Consider the following 12,881-nt stretch of genomic DNA (forward strand, 5'->3'; position numbering starts at 1 on the left):
CCAAAGTTCTGTTTCCCCATAGATTATTTGAACAACCAGCAAAACTGGGCAGAGTCATCTTCCTCAGAGCTCCAAAAAGCATTTAAAGAGTTTTGGTAATGGGGCAAGAGCCAAATCATGAAAAATTCCACATGAAAATGACAGAAAAAGCTTACTACATCCTTGCTGTCCCCTGCAAATCCTTATCCAGTTCATTGTGGAGACAAGATATGTTCTCATCTATATCCCTGACCTCATCTGGAGGGAGAAAAGCAAACCCTCTGTACATACTGTGTATAATATATCTGTGCCAACCTATAAAGAGCTAAATAAAGGTAAGAATTATAAAATGAAAGGGGAATAGGGTGAAGGATTATATTTTTTAAGACATACTACTGAGAACCTAGGTGGGAGATCTATTTCATAGGGAGAAGAGGGAGCATTTGAATTCCTGTAAATGGTGGAATTCTTAATGCCATAAGCATATAGGATAAGACACACACTCAGAAAAGACCAAGACCAGAGAGGACCTATCACTTTCACCTCAAGGTGATCTTCTTGGTAGTATGGTTAATCTCTGAAGGAAAGCACCAGCCAACAGCCAATTTGCAAAGACTGAAATGTGACATTTGCATTGATTGGTTGGTTTGTCTTAGCTCCTGGTGCTCAGGGAAATCTTTGTCATATAACCACTGAACATAAACTTAAGTAACACACAGGTCAAGAACTAAACTTTAGAGTTAACACGTTAAATAATAAAACGTACAATATACATACAAGATTAAAAGTCAAACAAAGAGGAAATAATGACCCATCCAAAAGAACAAGATAACAATTCAGAAACCATGAAAAAGACCAGATTTTGTGTTACCATTCAAAAACTTTAAAAAATAATCTCAAACATGCTCAAGTAGTTATAGGAAACAGAGGAGGAACCAAAGGATATCAGAAAAGGGATATATGAACAAACTTGGAATCTCAATAAAGTGATAGAAATTATAAAAATGAACTAACAGAATTATTGGATTTTAACATCACAATAACTGAAATGAAAAATTCCCTAAGGTATTCAATAGCAAATTGGAGCTGGCAAATGAAAACATGACTCAGGCTGAGAAACAGAAAGAAAAAAAAAATGAATAGAGTATAAGAAGCCTGTGGGACACTTCATGCATAACAAAATATGCATTATGGAAGTCTGAGAGAGATAAGAAAGAGAGAAGTAGTAGAAGGAATATTCAAAGAAACAACGGCATAGAATTTCTTAAATATAATGAAAGATGTGAATATTCACGTTCAAGAAGCACAAAGTACCCCAAATAGGGTAAACTAAAAAAGATCCACCTCCAGACAAATTATAATCAAATAGTCAAATAGTAAAAACAAAGAGAGAATCCTGAAGCTGCAAGACAGAAGCAATGTATTCTGTACAAGGAAACCCCAAAATATTATGTGCCAATCTCCCATCAGAAACCATAGAGGCAAGAAGACAGTGTAATTATTTAAAGTGCTGAAAAAAATAATTTTCAACTAGGAATTTTACATCTGGCTAAACTCTTTCAAAAATGAGGAGAGATTAATATCTCTGAGATTAAAAAAAGCTGATGGGTCATGATGATTAAACTTTTTCTATGAGTAATACTATCAGAAATTCTTCAGTTAGAAGGAAAGGACATCACACAGTAGATGTAAGTGGCATTAAGATATAAAGATCTCTAGAAAAGGAAACCATATAGGTAATACAAAGATCAGCGCTAATGTACTACATTTTTGATATGGAACTACAGCTTTAATTCTTACAGAATTTATAAAACTAATACACAAAAATTAATGATAAATCCATGGTTATGGACACACAGTGCATAAAGATACAATTTGTAAATAATTCACATAAAGATGGGGGACAAAGGAAAAGAGGAACATATTTTGTAAATGCTATTGAAGTAATGATCATGTAAAATAAAAAAAAAGATTGTTATAGATTAGGGAGGTTTGATTTGTGATTACCATGGTAATCAATGGTAATCACAAAGAAAATATCTGAAAAATATATACAGAAAGAAATGAAAAGCAACTTTAAATGGTATACTATGAAATATCCAATATATGAAGCCAATATTGACATATTTTAAGGTAAAAATAGATAGTTCTATATTAATAGTAGAAGATATCAATATAATAGTTTCAATAATGCACAGAAGATCAAAGGAAATAGAAGACTTGAATGATACTATATGCCAACTAGCTCCAACAGATATACCATAGAAATTCTTCCCTACTGCAAATAAATCATTTTTTTATGATAGAGCATATGTTAGGTATTCACACAAGACTCAATAAGTTTAAAGATATTAGAATCATACAATGTATCTTCTCTGACCACAATGGAATGGAGTTAGAAATCAATAACCAAGAGAGAACTGGAAAAGTCACACATGTGGAAATTAAATGATGGATAAAAGATAAATCCCAAGTGAAATTAGGAAATATCTTGAGGCAAATAGAAAATAAAATGCAACATACAAAACTTAAGGGATGCAGCAAAGTCTGTGCTGGGAGGAAAATTTATAGTTCTAAATACTTACATTAAAAAAGAAGAAAGATACTACCTGGCAGGGGACACACTGTGATCATGAAGTTGGTTTTCCCGGCGCGAGGCTTGTCCATTGCACTCTGGGTGTGCTGATCCCTGCGATTTCCCCAAACGTGGGAAACTTGACTGCATAATTTGTGGTAGTGGGGGACTGCGTTTGTGCTTTCCCCTGTTCTAAAAAAAAAAGGGAAGATCTGAAATCAGTGACCTGACTTCAAACTGAGGAACTAGAAAAAGGAGATCAAAATGAATCCAAGTAAGCAGAATGAAGGAAATATGAAAGATTAGAGTGGGGATAAGTGAAATGTAGAACAAAAAGCAATAGAATTAATGAAACCAAAAGTTGTCTCCTTGAAAAACTCAAAATGAAAAAACTTTAGCTAGGCTAATAAGAAAATGAAAGGGAAAGGTTAGAAGTAAGTGGAATCAGAAATGAAAGGTGAAACATTACTACCAAACTCAGAAATAAAAAGATTTTAAAGATAATGCTGTGGGGCAATGGTGGCTCAGTGGTAGAGTTCTTGTTTGTCATGCCACAGACCTGGGTTCAGTTCCCAGTGCCTGCCCATGAAGGAAAAAAAATAAAGATAATGCTGTGAATATTCTATGCCAACATATTAAATAACCTAGATGAAATAGACAAATTCATAGAAGCACACAAACTACGTACACAGACCCACGAACAAGTAGAAGATCTCAACAGACCAGTAATAATTAAAGACATTGAATCAGTAATCAAAAATTTCCCAACAAAGAAAGTCAAGGACCAGATAGCATCATTGATGAACTTTACCAACATTAAAAAAGGAATTGCTACCAATCCTGCTCAGACTCTTCAAAAAAACTGAAAGGAGAAAATAATTCCTAACTCATTCTATGAGGCAAAATCACCCTAATAACAATGTCAGATAATGATATTGAAAGAAAATTATGAATGACCCTTATTAACATAGATGAAAAAAATCCTCAACAAAATACCAGCAAACTGAATTTAACAGCACATTGCATTAAGAGGATTATATATCACAGTAAAGTGGAATTTATCCCAGGATTTAAAGGGTGGCTTAACGTAAGAAGATAAATTAAGGTCATATCCCATCTTAGTAGAATTCAGAAAAAAACTCAAACACTTGTAACTTGATGCCTTGATTTGGACATTTTCGTGGTCTCAAACTGTGAACTGAAAAATTCCCATTGCTTAAGACAACCTATTTCATGGTATCTTTCAGCAGCCTAGCAAATGTAAGCAACATGAGAATCCTAACTCAGAAAAAGCTTTTTACAAAATCCAACACCCTTTTTTGATCAAAAAAAAAAAACACTTCAAAAACTAAGGTTAGAAGGATGCTTCCTCAACAAGTTAAAAGGCATATCTGAAAAACCCACAGCTAACATAATACTCAACAGCCAGACTGAAAACATTACCCCTAAGACCAAAATCAAGAAAAAGGCTGCCCACTGTCACAGTATTATTGAACATTGTGCTGAAAGTTCCAGCTAGATCAATTAGGTAAAAACAAACAAACAAAAGAGGGAAAAGGCATCCAGTTTGGAAAGGAATAAGCAAAACTTTCACTATTTGCTGATGACATGATCTTATGGATAGAAAATCCCAAAATATCCACAAAAAAGCTGCTAGAATTAATTTGTCAATTGAACAAAGTGGTAAGGTAGAAAGGTAAATGTGCAAAAGTCAGTGGCCTTTCTATACACTATTTTTTCAGCTACTCAATAAACATTTATTAAACAAATGCACTTGTTTCAACCCACCCTGTCCCCATGGACAGCACCTTATCTAGGAATTGGAAGGAGTTGAGGCACATCAGGCACAGGCCATCACTGTACAGGAGGAATAAGATGCACAAGTAGAAACCCAGGCTACTCCAGATGAAAAAGTGACTTATGATTAACCAGTAGGTTGTCTCCAGGACAATCTGAAAAGTATCCTTTTATGTGCATTACTCTATGCCCTGGGAACTAACAGCTCCCTCTCTTCTTCTCTTCCATAATGGAGGATACTTCCTTCCCACCCTTCCTCCTTCCCTCTCTCCCAAACCAATCCCCTTAATGGATTACGTGAGAATTGGAACCAGAGAACAGAACAGTGACTTGCTGAAGTCCTACTCTCTAGGAAAGGATCTAAGAGGTAGAAGAAAAATAGGAGAGGATCAAGATGGTAGGAAGTACTTGGAGGCAGTTGTGGTAGAGGAGTTAAGTAAATAAAGGGACAATTAGGGTTAGGGGTAACTGGAAGGGAGGTCTGGAGCTTGGAACGGGGAAGCAGCTGGGACACGTTTTCCCAAGTTTAGATTTTCCTTTAGTTGAATATTTTTTGTTTCTCAAAAACCAGTTTCACTGGGGTGGGAGGCACAAATTAGTCCTTTAGAGTTGTCCATGTTCTGTGACTCTCCCCTCGTTACCATAGCTGATGGTGAACTCAGGTGGGAGGGTTTTCTAGGTGAATTATATTGGATCATCTTCAACTCCTAAGTCTGAAAGTTTAGATAACAAAGTTTGGGGCTTGACTTCAGAAATTCTGAATCCCTAGGATTAGACTTCTGAAGCTGAATAGGACTGTTGAGTGACACAACCATATCTTGCTGCTCTGAGGCTGGTGGTTACTTTAAATAGCATTTCTTTCACAGCTGCAACCCTGATGGAGATTGGGAACTCTGATTCCATGATGTCCTTCAACTACTTTATTTCTCTTTGTAAATTCCTTCTTTACACCATTAGCAGGTAGGTATAAAAAAGGAGGGAGAGATGGGGTACCAGGACCCTCAAAGCCCAGGAAATTAAGGACAAAGCTATCCCTTGTGACACATGGTATCATATCCATACTCACATGCTTGACCTTCAGGACCTTTCAGCTTAGCATCCCTGAAATTGCTTATCTCACACTTATTATCTCAGTATGGGTCTCTGTTTTCTTAAAGTCCCTTCTTTAATTAGTTCAGCCCCAATAACTCTACGTGCTTTTACTACTTTTGTACACATTCAATTTCCCACACAGCACAATTTGCATATTTTTCTCTACATGGATAAAATTTATGCAAGAAACCAAGGATTTATAAAATTGATTATTCTCTGTGGAGGAGGATTCTTTACTCCATCATACCCATCTAGGTGGGGAGCTCCCTTCTATGCTCTAGAAATTATTCTATTTACAGTTGGCTTTGCAGAACTCAGTTCTTGTTCTCCTCACTCTTGAGATTACTTCTCAAGTGCCCAGGGTCCTCACATATGACTTAGAGGCTGGGCTCTGGTCGTATCTGATCATACAGACTCAAACCCAGGATAAAGAGAGAGGTGTAGACCATATGGTAGAAGGTGATGAACCAGTATCTGTACACTACTAATGGATATCCCGAAACGGAAACCTTGAAAAATGTTCCATTTACAATAGCAACTAGTGAGTGTCTAGGAATAAATTTAGCCAAGATTGAAAAGGGCATGCACACTACAAAACTTTGCTGAAAGGAATGGAAGTAGATCTTAATAAATGAAAGACATTCTGTGTTCATGGGTTGGAAGTCTAAATATTGTTAAGATGTCAATCCTACCCAAAGCAATTTAAACATTCTGTGCAACCTCAATTTACCAACGACCTCTTTGCTGAAATTAAAAGCCAATCATCAAATTTGTATAGAAGGGCAAGGATCCCTAAATAGCCAAACCAACTTGAAAAGAAATAACAAGATGGAGAATTCATATTTCCAAAATGTAAAATTTATTATAAAGCTATAGTAATCAAATATTCATGTTACTGGCACAGGAACAGCCATATAGACCAATAGAATTCAATTGAGAGTTAAGGAAAAAATCCTCTGTGCCAGTTTGAAAATATTATGTATTCCAGAAAAGCCATGCTTTAATCTTGATCCAATCTTGTGGGGGAATCCATTTCTTTTAAACTTGATTCAAAACTATTGGTTGGAAATTTTAATTAGATTATCTCCATGGAGACATGGTGTACCCAATTGAGGGTGTTACCCTTTGGCTAGATGGAGATGTGACCCACCCATTCCAGGTTTGTCTTGATTAGTTCACTGAAATCCTTTAAATGAAGAAATATTTTGGAGAGAGCTTAGAGCTGACAGAAACTTCAGAGCCTACAGAGAGAGCAGATGCAGACATTTGGAGAACAGTTGCCTCAAAAAACAGAGACATGGATGTTTGGATATGCTTAGACCCCAGTATATGTTGCTGAGTGCCTTCTGATGAGATGTTAAGCAAGCCAGAATCTGGAAAGACCCAAGGGAAGCCAAGAGATGAAAGCCAGCCCTGGAGAAGCAAAATGTTCCACACAGGAACAGAGACTGAAAGCAATGGAGGTCAGGAGTAAGAGACTAGAAGGTGCCAGCCACATGCCTTTACAGCAGACAGAGGTGTTCCAGGCCCATTGGCCTTTTTCAAATTAAGAGTATCTTTTCCTGGATGCTTTAATATGGATATTTTACAAGCTTATAACTGTAAATTTGTAACTTTTTAGATTTCCTTTTAAAAGCCATTCATTTCTGATATATTGCATTCCAGCAGCTTAACAAACTAATACATCCTCAGTTCTGTGGCCAATTGATTTTCAACAAGAATACCAACTTCCATTAAAGGGAAAAAATAGTCTCTTCAACAAATGGTGCTAGGAAAAGTGGATATTTGGAAAGTCTATATCTGATAACAGTTTGATATATAGAATCTATAAAGAACTACAATTCAACAACAAAAAACAAATAACCCTATTAAAATTTGGACAAAAGATCTGACTAGACATTTCTCCAAAGGATATACACAAATGGACAATAAGCCCAAGAAAATATGCTCAACATCAGTAACTACTAGGGAAATTCAAATCAAAACCACAATGAAATGCTGTTTCATATTCATAAGAATACTTACTATTGAGAAATTGGAAAATAACAGGTGCTGTTGAGGATGTGTAAAAAAAAAAAAAAAGGAAAAAACAGGAGGTGTCATACATTGTTGGTGAGAATAGAAAATGGGGCAGCCACTGTGAAAAACAGTTTTGGAGTTTCTCAGAAAGTTAAATAGAGAGTTGTCGTATAATATGGCAATTCCACTTTTAAGTATCCTCTCAAAAATTGAAAGTAGAGACTTGAAAAGATGTTTGTATGCTGATTTTCATAGCAGCACTTTGCACAAATACCTAGGTGGAAGCAACTGAAGTTTCCATCTCCTGAAGAACAAATAAACACATTGTGGTATAAACATGCAATGGAATAGTATTTAGCTGTAAAAAAGAATGACATCCTAATTCATGTTACAATATGTATGAAATTTGCAGATGTCATGTTAAGTGAAATAAACCAGTCACTAAAGAACAAATAGTTCTTTTCAGCCTCCTCTCTTCTCTTAATCCTCCCAAATGTTCAACATTGTTTCCTAACCCAAATCTTCAACACTGTTTCCTACCATTTCTTTTCTAAACACTCTCTCTGGGCAATGCCATTCATTTTGGTGACTTCAACTACCCTGTCAGTGCAGCTAACTCCCAAATCTATATTCCCTGCCCCAATCTCTCTGTCTTCTGATGTATGTAAAGACATGAGCCCACAAAAGGAAACATGTTTTATCTTTTTATCCCGTTTCCCAGAACCGTATTCAGTAGACTCTAAATAAATTTTTATTGAAAAGACAAAAAAAAAAAAAAAGAACAAATAGTGTGCTATATGCAAGTAGTGTATAATATGCAAATTCATGAAATCAGATATTAGAATACAGTTTACCAGGGGCCGGAATAGGGGTGGGGAGTTGGGAGTTTATGTTAAATTAGTGCAGAGTTTATGTTTGGTGTGATGGAAAAGTTTTGGTAATGTTTTTGCACAAAATTGTGAATGTATTTGATACCACTGAATTTTATACTTGAAAGTGCATAAATGATTAATATTTGCTTGTATATATGCTACTAGAATAAAAATTTAAAAAATAAGACTGTACAACACAAAGAGAGAACCCTAATGTAAATGATGGCCTATATTTAATAACTATCTATAGTATTATTATTTCATCAATTATAACAAAGGTACTATGCTAATATGAATTATAATAGGGAAAACTATGTTTGTGTTTGTAAGGTATATGAATGTTCTGTACTTCTGCATGATTTTTTGTAACCTAAAACTGATCTAATAAAAAATATGTTTTAAAAAATGCCAGATGAAGAAAAATTCACTCATACTCATAATTTTGGTGGTAGATTAACTATATGAAACTGTCTTTTACCATAATGTTTCCCATGGCATAATAATAAATAGGGTGAAATAACAATAAAATAAACTGAATATAATATCTATTCTGTGCCCAATAAAATAGGAATTTGTGAATTGAAAAGTAGGATAGAGAAATTCATCTATAAGACCAGCTAAGAGGTATAACAGCTAGATTTGTGAAACAACATAGAATATGTATTTTAAATAAATAGAGCGGAAGAATAAGAAAATTGAAATAATTGAAGTTTCTAGAATTGAGGGAAGATGTGAATTCTTAGGGTAAAATTGTACTTCATCTATTGAATAATAAAAATACACTCACATACAGATATCAGAAAAAAATTTTCTTTAAAAAAAAGACAAATCTCAAAAGCAACTGGGGTATAGAAATAGGCCATCACATAATTGCAACAGGTGGTCTTGAAGGGAAAAGTAAATGTCAAGTTGATTTCTGAAATGACTGTAGCATTTTGCATTTCTACCAGCAGTATATGAGAAGCCCACTTACTCTGCGTCTTTCCCAGCACTTGTAATTACCAATTTTGCACGATTTTTAACATTCCAACTGGTGTGAGGTAGTATTTCACTATGGTTTAAATTCAATTTTTCTAATAATTTATGGTATAGAACATCTTAAATGCATTTGTCATCTGTATTTTTTTGAGGGAAAAGTCTCTTCAGATCAGCTGATTTCTCATTATTTTTATTTCATCTTCACATTGTTGAATTTTTTTAGCATACTTAACATTTTCTGAATCAAAGTCCTTTGTCACAGAGAGATTGGGCAGATATAAATATTTTACACCAACCTGTGATTTGCCTTATTCTCTTAATAACACATTTCATACAGTAAAAACCTTTATATTTTAGTGTTAATAAATTCCAATGCATAATTTTTAAGTATCATAGATTTGGTGTTGTGTCTCCACTTTTTCTGGTAGTCTTTAACATATATCATATATGAGACTGATTTGGCTATTCAATTTTTTTTTCTCTTCTGAGTGTATTTTTTTTCTTGTATTTTCTTACAGCTCACAGTTACTGTTGTTTTTGACAACTGAAATATAGATACCTGGGGTGGAACTGCAATTTCTGAGGTAAATAATGCTTATGCCTGACAACTGGCATGCCTTTGTTCATTAGTGTAGGCACTTGAGTTAGTCTTTAGAAGTCCTGGTGCATTTGTTATTGATGTTGTAAAGTCTATTGCTCCACAGGCTTCAAATTCTTGAGGATAGACCTTGTATCTAAGGTAGGATCTGATTTTTTTAGCAGAACACTGTCTGTTTGATTCTGAGTTATACATCTTTCCATGTCTCAAAGAGGTTCTCCTTTATGCTCTGATTCCTCTTTTGTCCTTCTCCCAGTACAGTTCTGCAGTTCTGTTATTCAAAGCTTGCTATGTGGGGTGATGATGGTGAGTGTTCAGTCCTGTTGTTTTGATTAAATCTTAGCCTTTGGTATGCATGCTGCCCTGCTTCTTAGGAGGTATAGCCCTCACTATTTACCTGCACTGGTTGTGAGCTCAGCACATAATCCTCACACTCCCTAGGAGTTTGCTTCTATTGTTGCTGTGTGGTTCCCCAAAGGAAAGAATGCTTATCACCTCCCTCTCTACCCACAAGGCCCTTATTCCTTAGAAGAGACAAGGAAATGATCAGGCTGAAGTTTTTGTCACTCTCTGAGTTAGTCAAGGTTCTCTGGAGATACAGGAGTCATCTGTAAATATGAGATTTATAAGGATGTCTCATGCAACCATGGAAATGGAGTGGTTCAAAACCTGTAGGGCAAGCTGCGAAGCTGACAGCTCCAATGAAGGGTCTTGACAAACTCCACAGGAGAAGCTCACTGGCTGAAGAAGCAGTGAAAAAATCTCTCTTCTCCCTTAATAGACTTCAACTGATCGGAGTATCTTATTTGTAAGAGGTATGCCCTTGGCTGATCACAGATGAAATCAACTGACTGATGGTTCAGTAAACTAGTCTTCTCATTTATCAGCCAGCCAGAAAATAACCTTGCAGCAATGGTCAAATCATTGCTTGCCTGACCGGACAACTGGGCACATCAACTGGCTAAGTTGACACCAAAACCTAACCATCACACTTTCACAGTGATAGCTGTGGACCCTTCAACCAGGTCAATATCACAGTGGACACTTCTTAGGGCTTTCCTATTCTTTTTTTTTTTGGACCCCTCCTTGTGGTATTTGTAGAGAAAGAGTCAAGCTTGTATCACACTTGACCTTTACTAAATATCAGCTTTTCTGGTAAACATTTCTTACCCTTTCATGTTTACCTCAGATCAGCACATTTTCATGTTTCCTTTCTCCCTGCAAGCAGTCTCTCTTTAGATTTTGGGTTATACAGTGGTTCTCCAATCTTAGGTCTCCAAATAGCTCATTTAATTGTGAATTTGAAGTTGGTCCAGATCTGTTCTGTGTAAGCTGGGAGCAACACTAATTCCAGCTTTCTACCTCCTGGGGCCAGAATCCAAGCTTCAGGCATTGAATTAATCTAATGCTCATTTTTTTTAATATAGTAAATTATTTTTTCTTTATTACAAAGTTATGACTTTCTGAGTTTTTCATAAGCACCAATTAACATGGAGTACACCTTAACTGAAATTGCAATGGATGAGCAGAAAGCTTTTACTTTCTAATAGAATTATCAATTTTTCATGATTTCTCTAAATAATAATTCAAATTCAATGTTATGGAAGCAAACCAAATTGGTTCAATTGAATGGAAATGTCTCATTAGTGCAATAAAGATCACACATTTCCCAGTCTCATGGTATTAAACAGACAGATGTGGCTCAGTCTGCAGTCAATCCTTGATGATAATTTTCATTTTGTTTCCTGGACACAGCAAAGATTAGGGAAAAAAATTCTTATCCTGGCCTTTGAAGCTTTTTTCTGAAACTTTAGTTTCTGGTTGAATGTCCAAAGCATTTCGTAGCATATAATTGATTGTTGGAATTTAACGGCTCTGTTACCCATAGACACACTTACTTGAATATGACACTTGAGGTCTAAATAATGCTAGTGGGGCTGGATGGAATATGACAGAAATATTACTATTGAATGTACACTTAGTGAGGAGCTCTGGGAGTTGCTATAGGCAGAATGCTTACCCTAAATTTATAAAATAGCATGGCAGAAGAAAATGGACCATAATCCATGAGGAAATTAAAACATGATGGGAAAGAAGTGGTATTCTGAGTTGTATTGGGATTATTAAAGCAGGCTGTAAAGAATAAAATGAATCATAAAGTCAGAAACCAGGTGAAATGGGACTTGGCAATAATAAGAGTATGACTAAGGTTAAGTAGTGATTATTTGTCAAGGCTATTCACTTGAGTCCTGCTCGCATTTTATGTCATTGCATATGACAAATTCAAGACTAATAGTTTACTTAGGAATAGCACCAAAATAGACATATATGCTCTGAAGGTACCCAACTTATTTCCATCAGATAACTTCATAACAGAAGTAAGAGCAGATGAATTAAGATTATTCTTGGTGTATTATCTTGATTATAACTTTGTGAAGTATTATTCCTGAATTCTGAGTGTCATTTAACTTGCTATGCATTCCATATCTTTGTCTAATTTTAATAAATAGTTAAATAAAATCTTAGGGATTTTAAAACATATTACTTGCAAATACTAAATAAGAAGACCTCTTCATCAAGAATATTTCATTACTTATTTTATTCCACATTTGAAGTATTTTATACTTCAAATATTCAGCCAAAAGTTGAATACTAAATGACACCTGTTTACTTACTTTGAGTCCCATAATGTCCAAATTTTGGTTCATTGCCTCCATGATGATACAATCAATTTAAGTAAGTTTTGAATTCTCAGTATTGAGTTAGAATTATTACTTAGGTATCAAGTTTGTCTATCATTAATGCACAGTCCCCAAAATTTCTACCAAAAATAACTTATTTTCACGTGTTTATATTTCAAATTGAAATTGGAAAACAAGAGAAGGTATAATTCAATGGCTTATAATCTGGCAAGCAAATTTATATTAAAATATGAATGAGTGATCTATGCTATTAAACTACTACATAATGA

At 35.1% G+C, this 12,881-nt stretch overlaps 1 non-coding gene across 1 annotated transcript; it reads left to right on the forward strand.

Annotated features, from left to right (window-relative positions):
* The first annotated feature begins 2,581 nt into the window (after positions 1-2,581).
* LOC143649032 (U1 spliceosomal RNA) lies at positions 2,582-2,744 on the forward strand. Its single transcript, XR_013158911.1, has one exon. It is a non-coding gene; the product is annotated as a U1 spliceosomal RNA (small nuclear RNA).
* Positions 2,745-12,881: the final 10,137 nt, after the last annotated feature.

This window comes from Tamandua tetradactyla, chromosome 10 (genome assembly GCF_023851605.1).
Source record: "Tamandua tetradactyla isolate mTamTet1 chromosome 10, mTamTet1.pri, whole genome shotgun sequence".
Taxonomy (NCBI): Eukaryota; Metazoa; Chordata; class Mammalia; order Pilosa; family Myrmecophagidae; genus Tamandua; species Tamandua tetradactyla.